At 39.1% G+C, this 12,902-nt stretch overlaps 1 long non-coding RNA gene across 1 annotated transcript; it reads right to left on the bottom strand.

The window, feature by feature from the left end:
- Positions 1-9,670: 9,670 nt before the first annotated feature.
- Positions 9,671-12,006, bottom strand: LOC111439679. Its single transcript, XR_002709843.1, has 3 exons — positions 10,986-12,006; positions 10,275-10,490; positions 9,671-10,210 (listed from the first exon to the last, which is right to left on the bottom strand). It is a non-coding gene; the product is annotated as an uncharacterized LOC111439679 (long non-coding RNA).
- Between the last annotated feature and the right edge of the window lie 896 nt (positions 12,007-12,902).

The following is a 12,902-nucleotide window of genomic DNA, read 5'->3' as shown; positions in this document are numbered from 1 at the left end:
TGGGGATAGAAAATATTTGATTTCCTATGCTGCTATTAGGGAAAAACCTCTTTTAATGTTTTACAGTTATATGGGGATAGAAAATCTTTTCTTTCAAAAGCTTTTCCAAGGGAAAAATCTCTTACGAACTTTTACAGTTATATGGGGATAGAATAAATTAGCTTGAAGCTACTTTCCTTAGGGAAAAACCAATTTTAATCTTTTACAGTTATATGGGATACAAAATCTTTTCTTTCTGGTCTTTACAGGTGAAGTAGTGATTTCGTGAATGAAAGGAATAAAGCAAAGTAAAGAAAGCTAGCTCGGCTAAGAAAGACAGAGAGGCAATGGAATAGCTTGAGAGAGAACAAGTGAAATCAAACACATTCTATTTACCGAGGGAAAGAGTGAAATCAGGTTCGCTTAGTAGGCTCAGGGAATATCGTCAATTACCGAGTCTTTGAGAGTCTTTGAGTTCGCTCAGTAGTTCAGTTCGTAAACTCTCTCTCATTCATCTCTCTCTTTTTGTCAGGGTCCGGTTCAGTCTCATTCAATCAAATAGCTTTACCCAGTCTTTGAATAGTTCAACCAGAGTCAAAAAAGGGAATAAAACAAAGTTAGAAGGAAGAAAGCTAGAAGAAAGGCTAAGCTAAGACAGAGATGAGCTGTGAGACCAATAAATAGAATAGGCGAATGAGCTCAGCTGCTTTACCTACGAAGAGAATAGAGTCAAAAGGGTGTCGAGTGAGGCTTGATCTTTTTCTTTTACCGACTGTAACTGGTGATTGAGCGAAGCCATGAGATCAGATCGATAGGTTCAGTAGCTACGAGAATAGAGTCAAAGAGGAGAGGGGCCAAGCCACGAGACCGATAGAGGCAAAGGTGAATAGGTAGGAAGAGGTTAATGAGTTATTTATTGTTCGTCTTTGAAGGGAAAGAACAAGGGCAGGCTCAGAAGCGAAGACGCTTTACCTCCTTCAATCAGTCTAGTACAGAAGATGAAAAACAAACAAAGAAACACCTATTTCCTCGTTCAAGAATCAATAAGGGAAAGATTGATTGAATATGCGAGCAAAGTCTCATTCATCTTGCTTTTGTCTTGACTTGCTTTCAGGTTACGGAGAAAGATCAGTTTAATCAGGTTACGGAGAAGAGAAAGAAAGAATGATGAATTCATCTTGCTTTAGTCTTTCCTTCCAGGGAACGCTCATTAATCTTTCGTCTTGACTGACTGTTCACAATCACTGATTGATGGTAATGGAATAGAGGTTCCGGAGCTCAATTTGGTTCATGAGTGAAAGCAAGAAGGTTCCCGTTCAGTAGTGGAGCAATGAGACAGATGGAACAGTAAGAAAGGAAGAAGCTTGACCTGATGATTGATCATCCCGCCTATTTACCTAGTTCAACCCAAGTGAAAGAGAGAGAAGTCAGAACGTAGATTAAAAGCTATCTTGTGATCATACATAATTGCTTTAGTTTAGAGTGAAATCAGGTTGTGAAGGAGAGAAACTGTGAGACTGTAAAGGAGAGGCATGCATGTCTTCTTTCTTTCAAGCAAGAAAGAGTTAGCTCCTTTCTCTGAAAGATGAGGAGAACAACAAAGGGTTGGACCTGGCCTGCCTACAACCAAAGCGTTAGAAGCCCTTAATGAAAGAGGCCTTTAGTCAATAGGGAGTGTTCCCTAGCTTGATTCTTTCTTTGCTTCCGTCGCTCAGTGCCCGCCCGCCCATGACAAACTTTCTGTCTAATTGTAGAGATCTCTTGCTCGGTGTGCTCCTTACTCGTTTAGCTCAACAAGCAAGTAATAAGTAATTTAGCCTCATCAGCCTTTCCTTTCTCAGCTAGGTGACCTGAGCTTGGGGATTTAGTTTAGTTTAGTTAGTAAGGGAGTAGGCAGGGAGGAGTCAAAGGGTGGGAATAGATTGTAGTGAATTGTGGGAGTTTCTAAGGAAAGCTATCTTCTCAAAGTCAAATCTGAAAAAGGATGGAGTTCTAGCAAAACCCTTTCTAAGGATGAGGGCGGTAGTTCGGGAGTTTGCTCGAAAGAACTGGCGTACCAAGCTTTCGATCACTCTATTTGTTAGATCCAAGGCACGTCTTGTCTGAATCAAGCTCTCGAAGAAGATATGCACCAAACAAAGAGAAGTTTTTGGATTGAGGGATTTATGGTTTAGGGTTTGTTTTCTACTGGAGCCATGATTTTTGTCTCCGCAATGGTGATCCAATGCATGCGCCTATGTTGGGTATCGCGACTCCATTGTCTTCTTCTTTGAGTTTCGCCTGTTTTCTATCGTCTCAACTTGATTTTCGTAATTGGCCTGACCGGTCCTACGAAGCTTGTCTCATGCCCCCCTCTCACAATAAAGCTAGGGTTTGTATAGAAATCGGTCTTATCAAGGAAACCCTCCCAAATCGTGTTTTGATTGGATCACTAGCAAGAAATCGTTGATTTAGGAATACCTAAGTTCTGCACGCATTGCACAAGGTAATGCCCGTCACGAATGCAAAGTGGCGAATAAGGAACCTGGTGTCAACCCGTCACCGAGAATGTCCTATTGATAAGATAAGGAATCAATACAAGGGGAATAAGATTCGAATTACCTTGTCGATCGAATATCTCAAGCCAAGAACACTTTGTTTGAGATTCGAATCACTCCAGAAGCAAGATCGATCATGTCTAGCTTCAATGATTCTTGTTGATCAAATATCTCAAACACTTGTTTGAGATTCGAATCACTCCACAAGCAAGACTGATCATATCGAGCTTGAATGATTCTACATGCAACCTAAACTACATAGAGTTGCAAAGAAACTTAGCCATTGGCTAAAGAAAAGCACAAATGCTTCTTTACTATATATCTTCTAAGTCTTATTACAAATACAACATAGATGGCTTTATATAGCCTCAAAATGAAACTATTAAAGGCATTCCAAAAGTTGTAACAATCAAACTTTATTCTTCTTCAATGTAGCATGAATTGAAACATCTTTTGATTATTTTGATAACCTTTTCTCCACATCTTCATTGAAGCATATTGTATGATTGATGTCTCTTGGTTCATATCACCTATGTTCCAAGAACTAATGCTACCCAGCACCTACCACTGAAGTTAGCCTTCGTGATTCAGATGTTACTGCTGCTGACATGCAACCCATTGAAGATGGTCCTCGTGGCGAAGAGCTTGAACCAGATAACAATCCCCAAGCTTCTGTTCTTCAACAACCGGAGTAGTTAGCTATTGGAAAATCTCCTTCGGTTAACCCCCTAATACCGGCGGTAGCTCTGCCTCATGGGGACAGCAGGAAGAGGAAAGAGTTTGTTGAATCAATTTCCTTGATAATAAGGACCCCCTATGGATCATGCACTGGATCCATCCGGCCCGGAATCCAATGAACCGATGGTTAACCCTCTTTTTTTAGTGATTGCCATAGCATAGAGAGAGAAGTTCGCGCTTTTCCTTAGAAGAAAGGTCCTCAAAGCCTCTTCATTACAATGAGAATGATGAAGAATCCAATAGCTCCTGACCCACAATCATCGAGATTTGAGAAAGATTTGAAACCGAAGCCTCTGAACAAGAAAGCACCTAGGTAAGAGACTACTAGGGCACAATCCAAACTTGTGGCTAAGGCCCACTATATTTCCTAAATTTCCACAATTGCAATTGGAATGCAAGGGGTGTCAGCAATAGCCCCACGCATAGGCGTCTCGACAATCTTGCTCGAACCGGGCTTTAGTCTTTGGTTGTCATCCTGGAACCAATGGTTAGAAGGGCAAACTATGTATCAAAATAAATAGAAGCGGAGGAGATTGCGTATGGATGAATGTCGAACATCTCGCTCTCTTGCACAGACACCCTGCCTCTTGGTCTTTTGGAGAGAAGATATCCTATCCTTGACCTGTCCATGATTGAAGCCAATGCCCAATTCATTTCTACCAATGCAAAGATCCAATCTGAAAAGACTCATCAAGCCCCTTACATAAGTTAGCAAAGGGAGATTTCTCTTTACACAAAAGTTGCTAGCATGGGTTCTTCCAAACCTTAAGTGACTTAGTCAGTCAGTCCATTCCCCGGTATGACGAAGCAAGGAAAGCGGCTAAAAAGACAAAGAGAAAATTAGAACTAGCCTTAATAGGCGCTGGAGAATAACAAGGTTCGTTCATTAGTAAGTTGTCGAAAGGTATTTAGTAGCCCTTTCATTTTCTTTAATAGAATTGGTAAGCCGGGTCAAGCAAATTTTCTATTAGCGGTAATAGCCTGTTTAGATTTCTCTCAGTTAAGATAGGTAAAGTGAAAGACTCTTTCGGGTGTCAGACCTAGCCTTGTGAGTCAAAATAGAAAACAACAGATTTTACGAGAAGCGCTAGTGAAAATGAAGGAAGAAAGACTTGTTGGGAGAGAAAGATGCTATATAAAAGGTGTCAAGCCTGACTTTGTTGAATTGAATCCACCTCACCCCTCTCCCTCTCGGTCGAGCTGTTTCACCCCTCTCCCTTCGGTCTCGCCCTTTGGTCTCGCAGTTTCACCTCTTCCTGATATGAACCAAGAGACATCAATCATACGATATACTTCAATGAAGATGTGAAGAAAATGTTGTCAAAATTATCAAAAGAGGTTGCAATTCATGCCACATTGAAGAGGAATGAAGTTTGATGGTTATACATTTTGGGTGGGTTACAATTTAGAGTTATTGTATTTCATTATTGTATTTTAAGACTTTTAATTTACTTTAGGTTATAATTACATAATGGTTAATTATGACCATTAAGTATGAATGTTAAAACTTTTGAAATGCCTTTAATAGTTTCATTTTGAGGCTATATAAAGCCATGTATGTTGTATTTGTAAGGTAGACTTGGAAAAATATAATAAAAGAAGCATTTGTGCTTTCTTTAGCCAATGGCTAAGTTTATTTGCAACTCTATGTAGTTTAGGTTGCATGTAGAATCATTCAAGCTCGACATGATCAATCTTGCTTGTGGAGTGATTTGAATCTCGATCAAGTGTTCTTGTCTTGAGATATTTGATCAACAAGAATCATTGAAGCTAGACATGATCGATCTTGCTTCTGGAGTGATTCGAATCTCAAACAAAGTGTTCTTGGCTTGAGATATTCGATTAACAAGGTAATCCGAATCTTATTCCCCTTGTATTGATTCCTTATCTTATCACTTCCTCACTAACTCCTGCTGGAATGAGTGTGCCTCGAAGGATTTCTACGCTTTCCGAAAAGAATCTCTCTAATCATCCGGAAGAAAATGAGCTTCCACAATGGACCGGAACATGGAGGATGTGTGATAAGATAAGGAATCACTACAAAGGAAATAAGATTCGGATTACCTTGTTGATCGAATATCTCAAGGCAAGAACATTGTTTGAGATTCAAATCACTCCACAAGTAAGATCGATCATGTCTAGCTTCAATGATTCTTGTTGCTCAAATATCTCAAACACTTGTTTGAGATTCGAATCACTCCACAAGCAAGATTGATCATGTCGAGCTTGAATGATTCTACATGCAATCTAAATTACATACAATTGCAAAGAAACTTAGCCATTGGCTAAAGAAGAGCACAAATGCTTCTTTTACTATATTTTCCAAGTCTCCCTTACAAATACAACATACATGGCTTTATATAGCCTCAAAATGAAACTATTAAAGGCATTCCAAAAGTTGTAACATTCACACTTTATGGTCATAATTAACCATTATGTAAATGTACCGAAATTAAATAAAAAGTCTTAAAATACAATAACTCTAAATTACTCTAAATTATAACCCACCCAAAATTTACAACAATCAAACTTTATTCTTCTTCAATGTAGCATGAATTGAAACATCTTTTGATAATTTTTGCAACCTTTTCTTCACATCTTCATTGAAGTATATTGTATGATTGATGTCTCTTGGTTCATATCATTCTCCACTTCTTCAAGAGGATTCGTCCTCGAATCTATTTGTGAAACTTTGCTGCAAAAAATAAGTTATGGAAATACAAAGGACCTCACAACACTCTCTCACGTGTATACACTCAAGGAATTTTAGGCCACTCTGTTTGCACTCATTTACACAAATGAAGCTCTCATTCTCACCTCTCAAAATTTTAAATAGAGCAAAGATTGAATTTTGAACTGTGGGTCGATTAAGAACTAAAAAGATGAAAAGAAATAAAAATCAAATTGAGAAGAAACGCAAACGAAACATATATCCGATCTTGAGCCTGAAGCTCTGATACCAAATGATAAGATAAGGAATCAATACAAGGGGAATAAGATTCGGATTACCTTGTTGATCGAATATCTCAAGCCAAGAACACTTTGTTTGAGATTCGAATCACTCCAGAAGCAAGATCGATCATGTCTAGCTTCAATGATTCTTGTTGATCAAATATCTCAAGACAAGAACACTTGATTGAGATTCGAATCACTCCACAAGCAAGATTGATCATGTCGAGCTTGAATGATTCTACATGCAACCTAAACTACATAGAGTTGCAAAGAAACTTAGCCATTGGCTAAAGAAAAGCACAAATGCTTCTTTTGATATATCTTCTAAGTCTTATTACAAATACAACATAGATGGCTTTATATAGCCTCAAAATGAAACTATTAAAGGCATTCCAAAAGTTGTAACATTCACACTTTATGGCCATAACTAGCCATTATGTAAATGTAACCGAAATTAAATAAAAAGTCTTAAAATACAATAACTCTAAATTATAACCCACCCAAAATTTACAACAATCAAACTTTATTCTTCTTCAATGTAGCATGAATTGAAACATCTTTTGATAATTTTGACAACCTTTTCTTCACATCTTCATTGAAGCATATTGTATGATTGATGTCTCTTGGTTCATATCATTCTCCACTTCTTCAAGAGGATTCGTCCTCGAATCTATTTGTGAAACTTTGCTGCAAAAAATAAGTTATGGAAATACAAAGGACCTCACAACACTCTCTCACGTGTATACACTCAAGGAATTTTAGGCCACTCTGTTTGCACTCATTTACACAAATGAAGCTCTCATTCTCACCTCTCAAAATTTTAAATAGAGCAAAGATTGAATTTTGAACTTTGGGTCGATTAAAAACTAAAAAGATGAAAATAAATAAAAATCAAATTGAGAAGAAACGCAAACGAAACATATATCCGATCTTGAGCCTGAAGCTCTGATACCAAATGATAAGATAAGGAATCAATACAAGGGGAATAAGATTCGGATTACCTTGTTGATCGAATATCTCAAGCCAAGAACACTTTGTTTGAGATTCGAATCACTCCAGAAGCAAGATCGATCATGTCTAGCTTCAATGATTCTTGTTGATCGAATATCTCAACACAAGAACACTTGTTTGAGATTCGAATCACTCCACAAGCAAGATTGATTATGTCGAGCTTGAATGATTCTACATGCAACCTAAACTACATAGAGTTGCAAAGAAACTTAGCCATTGGCTAAAGAAAAGCACAAATGCTTCTTTTGATATATCTTCTAAGTCTTACTTACAAATACAACATAGATGGCTTTATATAGCCTCAAAATGAAACTATTAAAGGCATTCCAAAAGTTGTAACATTCACACTTTATGGTCATAATTAACCATTATGTAAATGTACCGAAATTAAATAAAAAGTCTTAAAATACAATAACTCTAAATTACTCTAAATTATAACCCACCCAAAATTTACAACAATCAAACTTTATTCTTCTTCAATGTAGCATGAATTGAAACATCTTTTGATAATTTTTGCAACCTTTTCTTCACATCTTCATTGAAGTATATTGTATGATTGATGTCTCTTGGTTCATATCATTCTCCACTTCTTCAAGAGGATTCGTCCTCGAATCTATTTGTGAAACTTTGCTGCAAAAAATAAGTTATGGAAATACGAAGGACCTCACAACACGCTCTCACGAGTATACACTCAAGGAAATTTTAGGCCACTCTGTTTACACTCAGTTACACAAATGAAGGTCTCATTCTCACCTCTCAAAATTTTAAATAGAGCAAAGATTGAATTTTGAACTGTGGGTCGATTAAGAACTAAAAAGATGAAAATAAATAAAAATCAAATTGAGAAGAAACGCAAACGAAACATATATCCGATCTTGAGCCTGAAGCTCTGATACCAAATGATAAGATAAGGAATCAATACAAGGGGAATAAGATTCGGATTACCTTGTCGATCGAATATCTCAACACAAGAACACTTGTTTGAGATTCGAATCACTCCACAAGCAAGATTGATTATGTCGAGCTTCAATGATTCTTGTCGATCGAATATCTCAACACAAGAACACTTGTTTGAGATTCGAATCACTCCACAAGCAAGATTGATCATGTCGAGCTTGAATGATTCTACATGCAATCTAAATTACATATAATTGCAAAGAAACTTAGCCATTGGTTAAAGAAGAGCATAAATGCTTCTTTTACTATATTTTCCAAGTCTCCCTTACAAATACAACATACATGGCTTTATATAGCCTCAAAATGAAACTATTAAAGGCATTCCAAAAGTTGTAACATTCACACTTTATGGTCATAATTAACCATTATGTAAATGTACCGAAATTAAATAAAAAGTCTTAAAATACAATAACTCTAAATTACTCTAAATTATAACCCACCCAAAATTTGCAACAATCAAACTTTATTCTTCTTCAATGTAGCATGAATTGAAACATCTTTTGATAATTTTTGCAACCTTTTCTTCACATCTTCATTGAAGTATATTGTATGATTGATGTCTCTTGGTTCATATCAATGTGGGTTCTTTCTCTTTTATATCTTGGATCATTAAGTTGCTGCAGCATTATTCCATTTCCCTTTTGTCGATCATGAGGACATCTTTAGGCCGGTTATCATCGTTGCCTAAACTAAAGGACTCCTCTTTCTCTATTTTGTTTGGTCATTAAAAAAAGCAAAAATGGCTGGTGGTGTCGATACAATTCTTTCTTATATCTGGATGGCGAGATAATTCCATCTTGAAAAGAGAAGCAGCCTGGTCCCGGAGTTCTCATAGCTGAAGATCCCTCAATTCAAACTCCAGTTGTCTAAACTCTTGTTCTTGTCTTACTTGTGATTGCAAGTTTCTTCGTAGTGCCAATAGTCTCCTTTTTTGTCCCACCGTATCAAGATTGAATCCTTGTCTTCGACTGTAACTCTTTTTTTCTTGAAACCAGAGGACGAGCAGCGGTACCAGGGTGATGAGCTTGAGTATCAAGCGTCTCAAGGGGCGAAGGAGTTAGAGGTGTCGGGGGTACTTGCTTGTGCGCTTCTAACGAGGATACCTCATCGAGATCCTGAGCATTGTTTGGTAAAGTCAAGAGTTCAGTGTGTCCCCAAGGATTTTTCATCCGATCCAGATACACTCCAAATGAGTAAGACACCAGCCCAAGCAGGAAACTAAGTCGACGCGAAGAAGCCAACAAGAAAGATGATACAGTATATGTGTTTTCAGAAGTGAAGGAATTTGACTTTTCTTTGATTTGCGGATCGAACAAAATAGACGAAAAAGAAAGATCAAGCCCCATGACATTCATTTCATTTCTTTTGTGATCAGCCAACCAAAAGACAATGAGAGAACGGCCAATTAAAGGGGGAGCACTAAGTTACTTACGTGACGGCACTTTCTCTTTCATTCAGGCACCATGAATTAGCTCACTCTTTGGAATTGGAATTTCTTTCTTCACCGGGCTTGGACCATGTCTCCCGAACAATCTCAGTACATATGGCACAAGACGATTCCACATATCGAGGTCGAAATGGGATCGGGTGTTTTCACGTCTTACCGTAGTGCTCGGTTTATCTTTCTTTCCGATTGATGAACAAGAAGGAAAAGATCACTATCACTATTGGATTTTGTAACTCGTCCCCGGCTACGTGTCCTTTCTTTGGACCCTTCGCCACCAGTGGAAGCAAGCTAGCCCCCTTTGTTGGTTGCCCCTTTCCCCTTTCTTTGATTGAATAAAAGGTCAACATTCAAGCCCAGCAAGAGGAGCATCAGATAGCTTCTGATATCATTCGACAACCTTTCGCCTTAAGCTGACTGACTAAGCAACCGTAGGCTTGGGCTCGAAAGGGATGTTGCAACTTGCGGGAAAGCCACGATCATACTCGACTCTATCTATAATAAGGGCGTATTAGAGTGGCGTTAGCTAGAAAGATTGCAGGGCGCTAGCTAGATGATCGGGAAAGCCACGATCATCTCAAAAGGTCTCAACCTGGAAAGAAAAGATAGATTCTCGACCGTAACTAAAGGACAGGCCCGATAGCCAAGAGTCATACGTAGGGGTGACTAATTAGTCAAGCTTTTGCTTTTGACTGATCTTTCTTTGAAGCCAGCTGACGGATGCGCGCTAGTAGCGCGGCTCGCTTCGCTTTTGTTAGGAGTAGGTGCTTCCCCTTCCCTTTCCCTTTCCCTTAGTTAGTTGGGTTGTGGGAAGGAAGAGGGCATTTGCATCGCGAAGGATTCAATCCAGCCACAGGTTCCCCTACGGCTACCTTTGATATGATAAGGAATCAATACAAGGGGAATAAGATTCGGATTACCTTGTCGATCGAATATCTCAAGCCAAGAACACTTTGTTTGAGATTCGAATCACTCCAGAAGCAAGATCGATCATGTCTAGCTTCAATGATTCTTGTTGATCAAATATCTCAAACACTTGTTTGAGATTCGAATCACTCCACAAGCAAGATTGATCATGTCGAGCTTGAATGATTCTACATGCAATCTAAACTACATAGAATTGCAAAGAAACTTAGCCATTGGCTAAAGAAAAGCACAAATGCTTCTTTTGATATATTTTCCAAGTCTTAAAATACAATAACTCTAAATTACTCTAAATTATAACCCACCCAAAATTTACAACAATCAAACTTTATTCTTCTTCAATGTAGCATGAATTGAAACATCTTTTGATTATTTTGATAACCTTTTCTCCACATCTTCATTGAAGCATATTGTATGATTGATGTCTCTTGGTTCATATCAACCTTGTTAAGACTTCACCCCAGTCAAAGACCCCACCTTGGTATGCGGCAATAAGACCACCAAAAGCCTTTGTGGCACTAGTGTGACCCGGAAGTCATGGGTGAGACTTGGTCCGATGCTTCGGGCGAAACCCATTCCCAGGGTGTGACGGGCAGTGTGTACAGGGTCCGGGTACATATTCACCGCGGCATGCTGATCTGCGATTACTAGCGATTCCAACTTCATGTTCCCGAGTTGCAGAGAACAATCCGAACTGAGGCAATCTTTCCGGATTCGCTCCGTCTTACAGCCTTGCTTCCCATTGTAATTGCCATTGTAGCACTTGTGTGGCCCAGCCCATAAGGGCCATGCGAACTTGACGTCATCCCCACCTTCCTCCAGTATATCACTGGCAGTCCCTCGTGAGTGCGGCACGCACCTTTTCTTTTTTTCGGAGCTGGTTTTGGCAGGGCGTACTAAACCCACTTCGTACCACCCCACCAGGTGGCTCGCCTGAATGTCGAGTCTTTTTAGTAAAGCACGCTAGCAGCAATCAAACTAAAGCGCACACTCGAAAGTGCTTCGTTCGAAAGGATCAGGCTCCCAGATTACTGACAACACTGCTACGTGCTGGCACTCAATTAGTCGCGCTGGCACGTCACTCGGCTCCTCGGCGAACTTCGGTTGCAAAGACTTGATCCTTAGGCGCATGTCTCAGCAACACAAAACGAGGGTTTCGCTCGTTATAGGACTTGACCAAACATCTCACAACACGAGCTGACGACAGCCATGCAGCACCTGTATGAAAAAATTACCATCCCGTTAAGGACACAGGTTTTCTTGTTCATATGTCAAGGGCTGGTAAGGTTTTGCGCGTTGTATCGAATTAAACCACATGCTCTACCACTTATGCAGGCCCTCGTCAATTCCTTTGAGTTTCGGTCTTGTGACCGTACTCCCCAGGGGGAGTGTTTCACGCGTTAACTGGGCCCCTGATCCGCGTAGACCAAGGGCGAACACTCATAGTTTACGGCATGGACTACCAGTGATATGAACCAAGAGACATCAATCATACAATATGCTTCAATGTAGATGTGAAGAAAAGGTTGTCAAAATTATCAAAAGATGTTTCAATTCATGCTACATTGAAGAAGAATAAAGTTTGATTGTTGTAAATTTTGGGTGGGTTATAATTTAGAGTAATTTAGAGTTATTGTATTTTAAGACTTTTCATTTAATTTCGGTTACATTTACATAATGGCTAATTATGGCCATGAAGTGTGAATGTTACAACTTTTGGAATGCCTTTAATAGTTTCATTTTGAGGCTATATAAAGCCATGTATGTTGTATTTGTAAGGTAGACTTGGAAAATATAATAAAGAAGCATTTGTGCTTTTCTTTAGCCGATGGCTAAGTTTCTTTGCAATTCTATGTAGTTTAGATTGCATGTAGAATCATTCAAGCTCGACATGATCAATCTTGCTTGTGGAGTGATTCAAATCTCAAGCAAGTGTTCTTGCCTTGAGATATTTGATCAACAAGAATCATTGAAGCTAGACATGATCGATCTTGCTTGTGGAGTGATTCGAATCTCAAACAATGTTCTTGTCTTGAGATATTCGATCAACAAGGTAATCCGAATCTTATTCCCCTTGTAGTTGATTCCTTATCTTATCAACCAGAGTATCTAATCCCGTTCGCTTTCGCACCCCAGCGTCGGTAGGGACACAGAGAGCTGCCTTTGCTTTTGGTGTTCCTTCGTAGATCTCCGTATTTCACCCCTACACATGAAATTTCACTCGCCACTGTCTCACTCAAGTGAATGGGTTTCGAGAGCATTCCATCAGTTTTTGGCAACTTTCACTCTCAACTCGATGAACCGCCTACGTGCCCTTTACGCCCAGTCATTCCGAAGAACACTTGCCCCCCCCCCCCCCC

This window comes from Cucurbita moschata, unplaced genomic scaffold (genome assembly GCF_002738365.1).
Source record: "Cucurbita moschata cultivar Rifu unplaced genomic scaffold, Cmos_1.0 Cmo_Scf00101, whole genome shotgun sequence".
NCBI classification, from domain to species: Eukaryota; Viridiplantae; Streptophyta; class Magnoliopsida; order Cucurbitales; family Cucurbitaceae; genus Cucurbita; species Cucurbita moschata.
This window is presented reverse-complemented; position numbering and strand designations above follow the sequence as displayed.